This window comes from Macaca fascicularis, chromosome 11, assembly GCF_037993035.2.
Source record: "Macaca fascicularis isolate 582-1 chromosome 11, T2T-MFA8v1.1".
Classification (NCBI taxonomy): domain Eukaryota; kingdom Metazoa; phylum Chordata; class Mammalia; order Primates; family Cercopithecidae; genus Macaca; species Macaca fascicularis.
In genome coordinates, this window is record NC_088385.1 from 64707122 (window position 1) to 64718554 (window position 11433).

Sequence of the window (11433 nt, forward strand, 5' to 3'; positions counted from 1 at the left end):
GAGGGCCAGGGGAAGGCGCTGTCCCAGGCAGCACTCTCGGTGGGAGGCGGGGAGCTCGGGAAGGCCCGTATGTGAATCCCAGCCTGGCTCTTGGTGGGCAGCTGGGTCCCCTCCCCAGGTTCTGGCAGAACACCCTTGAACAATTTAGCCTGAAATAGCATAAGAACTTCTTTCCTATTTTTTTCCAGGCTTTTGGATGAAATTATATTTTACAAATGACTCATTATTATATTTATAGCTTCTCTCCAAATGATTCAAATTGTGGTTTGTCGCCTCCCTGTCTCTCAGCTCCCCCCAGCTCGACAGGAAAAAGTGCTGTTTACTGTATGGCCAGGTGTGGCTGCAAGAGCGGCTTTGCCTCTCCCTATAATTACGTTTGCCTAAGCCCTGACAAGCACCCCGGCACATTTAGTCATGAGCAGCCTTTGTTCCAGCATGTTGTCGGGAGGCAGCATCCGACATTAACTGGGCTTGGAATCTGCTCCTGTAGGAAGTGCATGTGTGTGGTGCGGGGTGCGGGGAGTGGGGAGCGTGGGGGAGGCTGTGACAGAGGGTGCCTTTGTGAGGGCAGAGGCTGGAGAGGCTGGGCTGCAGCTTCTCCCTCAAAGCACCCTGTGAGAAGGCTGGGGTGGGCTACGCCCCGGAGGGCCTCAGAAGAAACGTTATTCCTTTCCACCCCCAGCCTCCATGGAGGAGCTGAGAGGGCCGCTGGTGGAGAAGCTGGTGGCTCATACATTCCAGGCTGTGCTAGTGGTCTGGCCAGTGACACTCCATGGTTTCTTGTGAGGAACCACTCTGGCTCTTTCAAGAATGGGGAGTTCTTGAATTCTCTCCCCCTTTCCAGGGAGCTCTCAGCCACAGTGATTGCTCAGCACCCCTACCCCTCCCCTCCACCCAGCTCTCAGGAAGGTGTGGTAAGGTTAGAGCAGCTTGCTCTTAAACAGGCAACCTTTGAGAGGAGGGGTGGAGAGGAGGTTGGGATGAGGTCCCATTTGTAGGAACAGTTTATTCCATTGGTCGTCCGTGGGATCAAGGTCCTCTGGGTCTGTCCTGGCTGGGTACTAAGTAAAGTTAAAATCCCATAAATTTTGCAACTCACGGTGACATTCTCAGAGCCCACAACAACCCTGTGCCCCTCTGGGTCCTCGGACCTGGGGTGTGGTGATACGCAGACGCCCCTGACTGGCTTGGATTGAAGGCTGTGCGGCCGCAGCAAGGACAGTCCACCCTGAGTGTCCCGAGGCCCAGAGGCAAGCAGGGAAACAGGCTACTCTATGAGAGAACGGCTTTGCGGGAAATCTCTCCGTTCCCCTCCCTTGGCTTTAAGTGAAAAGCGAGCTCCTGTAGGTTGCAGATTCTGCAGCTGTGGTGTGGTGGTGGCTTGGGAGGTTGGGCTGGATAAGGTCGGAGCCTGAAGTTGTCCGTGGTCCAAGCCCTGGGCCCTGGTCGTGTCCCCAGACACAACCCCAGCCCGGGTTCCTTTGAGTCTGCTTCCATTTTCACTTCTTGGCACTGCCTGAGTGAGTGGGAAGGGGACTCGGAAGGAGGTGATGTGGGAATGGGTGTGGACAAGCATAACGTCATTGTTGGTGAAATCAGTCTGAAGCCCTAACCAGATGACTTCCATCTGGGCTAAGCCGGGTCACTGTGAGGTGTGTGAGACGGGCCTGAGTGTGGCTGGGGCCAGAGACATGGAGTACAGGGTCCTCTGCCTCTGGGCGTTCCCTGGAGGTGGGAGGGGACAGCTGAGAGAAGGACAGAGAGGGTCTTGGTGAGGCAGGGGAGGGCAGAGGGAGGAAGAGTGTGGACTTACCTGGGCTGTGGGGACCTGAACTTCTTCCTAAGGCCTGAGGGAAAGAGGGACTTCCTGACAAGAAGTGCTGCCTCTTACATCCGAATGGACCAGAGCCAGGGCAGCGGGACCAGCTGGCAGCCAGACTGAGGGGCAGCCAGTGCCACCGTCTGAAGCCACTATCAGGCCACCGTCTTTTATGAGAACTTTAGTCTTGTATCCACCCTACTCGTGCTGTCACCTTTTCATTTGTCTTTTGACAGTCAACATGCCCGAGTGCTGTGAACGTTATGAGAGGGGGCTGTTGGGAACACATGCTCCTGGGAATCAGCCCTTCCCTCTGTCCCGTTCCCACTCCTCCCTGATGATGCTCCTGCTCAGAACCCACTCCTCACCTCAGTGAAGCAATGCAGTGGGCACCCTGTGGACAAAGCTGGATATTGGTTCTGAATAAAAGCAAATCATGGGGAAAATCAGTGTCTCAGTAAAATGGAGTTTTCTTAGTAGAGACCAGACCGTGAAGGACCTTGCTTCATTCCATCTTTGAGGAGGATAATGATTTAGGGACATTGGCCCAAGATCAAAGTGGTATTTTTAGGCTGTATTTACTGAGCTATTTGCTGGCTACCTCCTTATTTCCAGGTAGCAACTTCTTTCTAATGTCTGAGGTGTTTAAGAGATGATGAAGCTTGCACATACTTCCCAAAGTGTGTTCACATCCATTATTTCACTGGGGACTGGCTATTATCTTCTCCATTTTCTTTATAAGGATATTGAAAGAGATTAAATAACTTGCCCAAGGCCGCATAGCTAGTTAATGACTGAACTAGGCTTAAAACCAACTCTGAAGGCTCCTATTCCAGTGTCAGCTGCTGCGTGCTGCTTCTGTTTTCCATCAGTTTGGAAGGGGAGCCTAAAGTCTACAGCCACGTGGGTGGGGTCAGCAGAAAGATGATTGAACATCAAGCCTGAGGCAGGTGAGGCTGATCTCCTGAGCACAGGCTGTCTGCCCAGGAGTTCACAGAAGTGATATGATCCAAAGTTGCTGAGGGAAAAGCCCCTATTTGTGGAATTAACTGCAGGTCTCTCTTGAGGTCAGAATGAATGTTATTAACATTATTGTTTGTATTGTGGTAAGGTATACATAATGGAAAATGTACCATTTTGGCTGGGCATGGTGGCTCACGCCTGTAATCCCAGCACTTTGGGAGACCGAGGTGGGCGCATCACCTGAGGTCAGGAGTTTGAGAACAGCCTGCCAACATGGTGAAACCTCATCTCTGCTAAAAATACAAAAATTAGCCGGGCGTGGTGGTGGGCGCCTGTAGTCCCAGCTACTCGGGAGACTGAGGCAGGTGAATCACTTGAACCCAGGAGGCAGAGGTTGCAGTGAGCCGAGATGGCGCCTCTGCACTCCAGGCTGGATGACAGAGTGAGACTCTGTCTCAATAAATAAATAAAATAAAATAAAATAAAATAAACCATTTTAACAATTTTTAAGTGTACAGTTTAGTGACACGAAGTATTTTTATCTTCCCAAACTGAAACTCCACACCCACTAAACAATAACTCCCCCTTCTCCCCTCTCCCCAGCTCCTGGTAACCACTATTCTACTTTCTGTCTCTGGGAATTTGGCTACTCTAGGTACCTTATGTAAGGGGAATCATACAATATTTTGTGCTTTTGTATCTGTTTCATGCTGACTTATTTTTAATTAGATCACCATTTCAACTGTAGCAGGAATGCGGATCAGTGATGTGCCATGCCTATAGAGGAGTAAAGAAAGAAAAAAAGAAGGAGCAAAAAGGAAAAAGAAAACAGGAACATTTTGGGGTGGATTTCTTGACTGTCAGGGGTACCAGATGTAAGGGGGCGGTGGTGGGGGGTGGATAGGAAGAAAGTGTTACATAGAAAACAAAATGCTGTGCTTTATCATTCCAGGGGCGGGCTGGCATCTATCCTGGAGGTAGATGCCTCTGTTTTGAGGATTAAGCTATGATGAACCCCGATAGGGAAGTGCTCCGGTGAGAACAATGGAACTTTCTGTGCATGCAGAAGGCAAGACAAATTGTTTTGCAAGATGAATCCCCAGGAACTTGGAGTTTGGGTAGAAGGGTCTAGAAGAGAAGAGGAAGGCTGGAGAGAAGATGGTTTAAAACAGTTGGGACTTAGGGGACAGTGAGAAGTTTTCTGAGGTGGGAGATGGTTGGTGAACTTTCAGGGTAATATCTATTCGTAGATTCTCATTTGCTTACTGCCATTTACTCTCTATGACCCCTAACCTTGAGTAAAAGTTTGTTGCTGTGTGAGTTGTGGGTGGCTGGGGGAATGCAGGGATGGGGCTAAGCAGAGGGTGATAAAGAGGGGGTGGGAGAGGAGAGCAGCTGCGGGAGGAGAGGTGCAGTTAGAGGGTGAGAGGTGGGAAGCAGGGAAGCCCAGCAAGAGGTCACCAGAGGAAGCACAAACCTGAGAATCTTGGCACTCAGAAGGTAGGGGGTTGTGGCAAGATTTGAGAGGCACTGCAAAGTTGGGGGGACACAATGATGGAGTCCCTGCACTTAGGGGAATGGGGCTGGAGTCACTGCTTGGATATTACAGGGCAGGCACGCCAGTTAGACAGCCTGAAGGAAGGAGTGGATGGATTTCTCTTCTTGGAGACCTTCGGCAACATTTGGACGAGGCACAGCCTGGGTAATGAGGAAGTCCCTGCAACACAGCTCACTGCCTTCAAGATTTCCAGATGCACAGAGAAGAGGACTGTGTTTCTCAAAACAGAAATGGAGGTAGAACCAAAGCCAAACCCTGAACATGTCTCGAGCTTTCAAAACAACATTCTCTTTAAAATCATCTGAAAGCAGAGATATATGGCAGTTGACTATCTCTGATGGAGACATATGCCTTATTTATTTATTTATTTATTTATTTTTATTTTTAAGACAGGGTCTCGCTCTGTTGCCCAGGCTGGAGTGCAGTGGCGTGATCTCAGCTCACTGCAACCTCCACCTCCCTGGTTCAAGTGATTCTCCTGCCTCAGCCTCCCGAGTAGCTGGGGCTATAGGATGTGCCACCACACCTGGCGAATTTTTGTGTTTTTAGTAGAGACAGGGTTTCACCGTGTTGGCCAGGCTGGTCTTGAACTCCTGTCCTCAATCGATCTGCCTGCCTCAGCTTCCCAAAGTGCTGGCATTACAGACATGAGCCACTGTGCCTGGCCAACATATGCTTTTTGTACCCCCCAGACATAGGAACCCAGTGAGAAGGCCGGGCTGCTCCCACCCAGAGATCCTGGAGGAGCCTGACATGGAAAATGGGCCGTGTGTCGTGTTGTTGGGAATTCTTGGTGATTCTTTGGCCAGGTCCTGGGCTGAATGTGGGCCGGGGATGGAGCCCTGCCTGGAATCAGTGATGCATCCTGAAATCTCTGGACCAGCCTGCATGGTGACGGAGCCCACAGTGAGGCTGGCCGAGGACATTTCCCTCTTGTCCTCTCCAGCCTTGGCCCCGAGAACCAAGGCTCTAGGCTCATCTGGCTGGATGGATCCTGTTTTTGGCCCAGCCCAGTATCCCTTTGTTACTTGGGACCTGGGGAAAAAGGCCTGGCTTGGCTCACACTTGAGGAGGTTTGCCAAATGTGTTAGTTACCACTAAAAAGCTTGTAAACCTGGGGTGCAGGATGCCGTGGGGGCCTGGGCTGGCTCGAGGATGTGCTGTTTAGAAGTTCCAGAAATTCCCTGCCGGCTGGGAGGGAAGAATGTCCCTGCAGAGTCAGAGGCGAGCCTGCCCTGGGCCTGGGCCAGCTTTCCCTCTCGCGGGCCCCTCTGCTCTGGGGGAGCTGTGTTCCCTTCTACTCAGGCAGCTTGGGAAAGACCAGAGGCCCTTTCAGGGAAGGGAGAAAAAGGGAAACAGGCCTGAAATGACTGTCGTGAAAGCCCACTTCTGAGCTTCAGCCCAGAGCACAAATGCATTTTCTTCTCAGTTAAGAGAATGTGGAGAGTTCCAAGAGGTTGTTCAGGGGAAATAGAGAGCCTCAGAGCGCTGGTACTAGGAGGACCTTAAAGACCAGTTAGGACAGCCCCCTCATTTTACTGGAAGGCTAATTTGAAACAGAATGGAATTTGGCAGGGGCTGGGATGCCTTTTTTCTTTTGAGGCTTCATTTCCTGAAAGAGACAGTGTCCGTGATGAGCTGATTTCACTAATTCACTCTGCATTTTTTTAAAACCTCAGCGGTCCAGATATGACTTCTTTTGAAGGTAACAGAGTTTGTGGCTTCCAGTGTGTTTTCAGTCTGGGGCCATAATTCCTTTTTTTCATTAGAAATATTTGTTCACCACAGGCTTATTGCCAGTTCTTCCTATGCACAGCATCAGGCTGTGCTTGTGCATGGCTGAGGGAAGCTGGAAATAGGCGAAATCAGGAAAATACTGGAATAAAGCAGGGGCTGGTGTGGTCTAGGAGAGTTAGAAGGTGGAGGCTGGCAGACTTGTGATTAAGGATGGTGTTTGGGCACCCTCAATGGGGAGGGACCAAGAGACCCTGGGTAGACATCTGTGCAGGGCCTAGGGACTCAGGACCCCCTGTGGATGCAGCTGAGCTGCACCTGGGAGGGCTCTGAGGTGGACAGGTCCCTGGCACAGGAGGCTTCAGAAAGAGGAGACTTGCACTGGGGCATCCAGGCATATCAGAAAAAGAACTAAAAAAATAATAATAATAAAAAAGAGAGAGACAGAAAGTGGGTGCGACAGAGTGAAGTGGGGCCTGAAATAATTATAAATGGTGGTGGTTATATCCTTTTTTGGGAGGAGCCCAGGAGGCTGCCAACTTTGATCTCATTTTCTGGACAGGCCTTTAGGTTACCTCTTCTATCCACCACCCAATCACCAGAGAGTTAGTGCTTTCTGACAGAAGCAGCTCTTGGCAGAACACACGAGACATAAGCAGCTGGGGCTGGGGGCAACACCTGCTAGGGGTGGGCTGGGAAGGAGACAGACATATGCTGGTGCAGGAGAGAAAAGCCTATCATAGCCTCCTGTCCTGGGAGGCAGAGTGAAGGACTGCGCAGCAGGGTTCGGGGAGGGACCATCTCTGTCTTATTTATGTGGTAGCCCTGGTGCCTAACTCAGTGCCAGGCACACCCTAAATAACAAAATCACTAAATAACGGAATGAGTGAAGTTAGCATATGCCTGAACACACAGAGTGCCATCCTCTTGAATCCTTATGTTAACCTATATTTTTCTTCTCCAGGATTTATGGAATAATCAGGAATCTGCCTTCCATGAGCTTTCGCCTTTAGAAAGGTTTTCTCATTGCTGGTGTGACAGAGCGCACTGAGGCTCTGTTCCTTCAGTGATCTCAGCATAAAGACCCTCCATCTGACAGGGAAAGGGTGGGTGGGAGGAGGGCCAGGAGGACCCCCCCAGGGCCCAGCTGGCTGTGCAGGATGCAGAGGGTGGGCTGGGACAGAGGCTGAGGGCAGAGTTCAGGGTGAGAGGAGGCATTAGCAGCTTTGTTAATTGCATCATGTCTTTCCTCCAGGTGACAACCCTAGGCCTATGCCTCATCCCCAGCAGGTGACCAATGGAGGAAAATAAAACAGAACTTCAACATGCTCTCCGATGAGCTTGAACCCCTGGTACTGGTTGCTCTGAGAAGCCACAGGTTTCCTTCCTTGGACAATTTCAGAGCCCATCAATATGGTTTATGGAAAGGAAGTGGCAATGAGAGAGACCCTTGCTTCTCCTGGCAGCTCTTCTCCCTTGAGAAAGCTCCTCAACTTCTCAAGAGCTTGGTTTCAGAAGTGATTGTTCATCCTCTCCCATTGGGAGTTCTTCTGGGATGGGCTCTGTATATTCCTCCAGCAGCAGGGGGATGGATGAGATGACCTTTTCAGGTCACTCAGGAGATCCTCCAGTTTCTCAGGATGATCTAAGCATCTCCCTTTCCTTTAGAAGCTGTCAGAGCTAACTAAGCGTGGGTGTGGGCTCCTCAGCAGCTACACCACCTCCCCTCCAATATTTAAAAGATCTTTCCTGGTTCTTAGGGTCTCCTAATCACAGCTCTTTTTTTCTGAGCTCTGCCTGAAAGGCCACATCCGTTTTTTCCCTGAAAGCTGGCTAGGTCCTCTGGGCTAAACACGACCGCCCCTCAGCTCTAGAAATGGCTGATTTTCATTATGTCCTTTGCCAACCAGATTATTTCTTAAATTGCTCTCCCCCCTGCTGGGTGTTCTGGGACACAGACGCCAGTGTGTGGGGTCCCCGGCTTTCCTTTCTCCCTGAGCAGCTGAAGGAGAGCCTCAGTTTCTCCACCGCACACCCTGGCTTGAGGGCAACAGCCCACCCAGTCGGGGGAGTGGGCCTCGTGCGCCCTCGGAGGCCCAGGTCCGCGGGGCCCCATCGAGGACCCCCTGAACTGCATCCCGCCGCGAGGCAACGTGGGGACCAAACTGCCGCGCCCCAGAGCCCGCCGCCGCCTGTCCCCGAGTCAGACGTCCACAAGGAAGAGCTGCGGGAGTGCAGGCCCGGGGAGGAGGCTTTGTGAACCGAGGCTCGGCGCGCCCCCCGCCCGCGCCCCTCATAGGCAGCCGGGCCCAGCCCGCCGCCCGGGCCCCTCTGGGAAGGGCTTGGAGGCGACGCGGGGAGGGGGTCGGGGGAGGAGGGAGCGTTCCTGCAAATCACATGATTTTCCCGCTTATATAAATCACAGCTTGTTTTTCTCAACCGGCTGCAGACTTAAAGGTGCAGTGTCTTCTTTCTCTCCCAAGGGCAGAGGTTCCCCAGAGTGCTTTTGACGACCCCTGAGCTGGGCTGGAGTGGTTTCACCAAGGAGGGGTCAGGGTTCAGGGTTCAGGAATCCCCCCACCCATCCCCCATCCCCGGGATGTTTCCTTTTAGCTGGGGACCAGGGAGGGGCATGGAAATCCGATCGCCAAATCAGCAGGCAGAGCCGAGCTGGGGCGGCCTCCAGCGCCTCGCCTCGGTCAGCGATCACTCTGGAGACCAGCGATGCCCGTGGGGGACCCTGAGCTGAGGGGTTACAGTGAAATTGGTCTGTGGCAGATTTGCCGTGGCCAAGAGCAGACTTCTAACGGTGATGCTTACTGTTCTGACCAGCCCTGGTTATTTGTTTGAGACCAAGTTATGTGGGCAGAAAGACGAGCTCAACATATATATCCAGCACCTATTGTCTACCTATTAGCCACTGTAGGGAGAAACCAAGACCTTTAAGACAGTTGTCACCTTCAAGTGGTTTATAGGATTTAGGTGATGAGATATGTAGATACAGACATAGAGGCAGACCTGAGATACAGAGATTAAATAGCACTAGTCAGTTTCAATACCTGTTCCAGGCTAAACAGAAGAGCCTTACAAGGCTGTGCATAATTACTTGCTTGATCAACAGTACAGATAATGAGTCCTGCAGGCCTTGGGAGGAGGGCTCTGGAGGCCCTGACTGAGAGGTGGGCCAGAGGCAGGAGGGGGACAGGGAGCTGGGGGAGGAGGGACGGCATGTGTCAGGAGCGGAGAAAGGAGCATGATGTTGGAGTAATCCCTTTGCTAAACTGAGGAACTGGAGAGAGGGGGAGTAGGGGATGAGGGTGGGAAGCTGTGGGGGTGGGGGGCCAGGTGCAGTTGGCCTTGAGTGCAGGGCTGAGTGTGGACTTGGTCTGGTGAAGGCAGTGGGCGAGCCTGCAGAGGTGGGAGGGCAGGTGAACGGTTTGATGAAGGGGGTGTTTTCAAGGACCACAAGTCTGGCAGCAGTGTGCAGGATAAACTCCAAGCATTGACGGAGACCCGTTGGAGGCTTCTGCAAGGAACCAGGCTGACATAAGGTCACAGTGCTGGGGTGTTAAGAGAAAAGGTGAAAATGAACAGTGAGAAATAAGAGATTTTGAAGAAAGAATGGAGATAATTGAGTGATTGTGTATACAGAAAAGGGGAGAAATCACCAGAAGTGATGTTGATTTTGAGCATGGGTGGCATGGAGAAGAGGGCAGCCCTTGTGGTGGGGCTGCGAGTGGCCAGGGGAGGAGCTCCTTTTGGAGATGGCGTTTGTGAAGACAGTGGGCTCTTAACTGGGAAATGTCCAGTGGGCTGGAAGTCAGAGGAAATAACTCAAGGGATGAAAGAGATCTTGCAGATCTTACAGGGAGATCACAGAAAGGGAGACAGAGAAGTAGGGCCAGGGGACACCCATGTTTAGGAGAAGGAGCCGCTGGCAAGGCTGTGGAAGGAATGTTCATACCCCAGGGACAGACCAACCTGGGCGCGAAGTGTCTCTGCCTGACCTTGGCCAAGTTGTTTATTCTGTCTGCACCTCAGTTTTCTCATCTATAAAATGGCACTAACAGCACTTGCCTTACTTTCTGTGATGATGACGTGAAATGTCTGAAGCATCTCACACACTGCACAGTGTCTGGCGCAGGGCAAGCACCAGCTGTTCTTCCTTTCCGCACTTCCCTTCCTGCCACACCCTCTATGTCCTTTCATGGCAGGCACCTGAACACAGTTTCTCTCCTTTCAAATTGTTGTTTCTCTTCTTACTCCTCCTCTGCTTCATCTCCTTCTTCTTTTTCTAGAAGAAACACATGGTCTTGTTTGCATGACTAATTATTTGAACTGGAAATACCCTCCATTACGAAGGAAGGAAATAATAAATTTTTTTCCTAAGGGCCTCTTAGCTGAAGCTGGCTATTACCTCACTGGATCCTTCCAGCAGCCCTGCAGGGTTTGGGAAGGCAGGTATTATCGAGCCTTTTTTCCCCCCTACAGCTGAAGAAATGGAAGAATGGTTGTAAAAAGTTTTATTATTCTGTTGAGAACCACATGTCTAATCAGTACTCTCTAGTTCAGAGCTTTCTAAACTTCTATTTGTAGCCCTTTATTTTTGGAAATAATTTTACTCAGTAGTCAAATAAAATAGATATAGGCAACCCAGTTCTGGTTTCAGTGCAGTGGGGAGGTTCTGAGTCACGACTGCTTGGCTGTGCTCCCACTCCCAGCCCCAGGCCAGGCTGAGAAGTGGGGCTTTCCTTGTGGGGTAACCCAGCACCCAGAGCCTCTCCCTCTACACTAAGCTTCATTCTTTTCCTTTTTAGCCACAAACTTCCTGACGGTGAAAGCCAGGCCCCAGCCCAAGAAGGCTTCACAGACCCCTAGGTGTGCCCTCTGTGTGAGCCAAGTGTTGACTCTGGCGATGATGCCAACAGCCTGGCTCTGCCCAGCTTTCAGCTGCACGAGCGTGAACCAGCTGAGCTTGGGGCAAGGCAGACGGCCAGGTGCACTGTCTCTGGTCAGGCAGGATGAACAGCAGCACCTGAAGTCATGGCGGCCGGGGAACCACCGTGGCTGGGGCATGCTAACCCACCCTGCTAATATACTTTGGGTCCTAATTTCCTTTTTGAATGAGTTTCTTAAAAAAAGAAAAACTTGTTAGGTGAAAAGACAGTTTGTGGTTTTTAGAATGGTGATTTGAGTAAGGCAAGTATTGGTAAAATGCTCTGCGGATAGTTATCACATACACTAATGCTTACATAAGATAAACTCCTGGCAATGGAATTGGATGAAAGTATATATACATTAAATTTAAAAATATACACTATTTAAGGCATATGAATAGACATAAAAAAAAAAGCAGCTT

The 11433-nt window shown here is 51.0% G+C and overlaps 1 long non-coding RNA gene across 1 annotated transcript; it reads left to right on the forward strand.

Moving 5' to 3' along the window:
• Positions 1–5939: 5939 nt before the first annotated feature.
• Positions 5940–8517, forward strand: LOC135966255 (uncharacterized). Its single transcript, XR_010579471.2, has 2 exons — positions 5940–6045; positions 7330–8517. It is a non-coding gene; the product is annotated as an uncharacterized lncRNA (long non-coding RNA).
• Positions 8518–11433: the final 2916 nt, after the last annotated feature.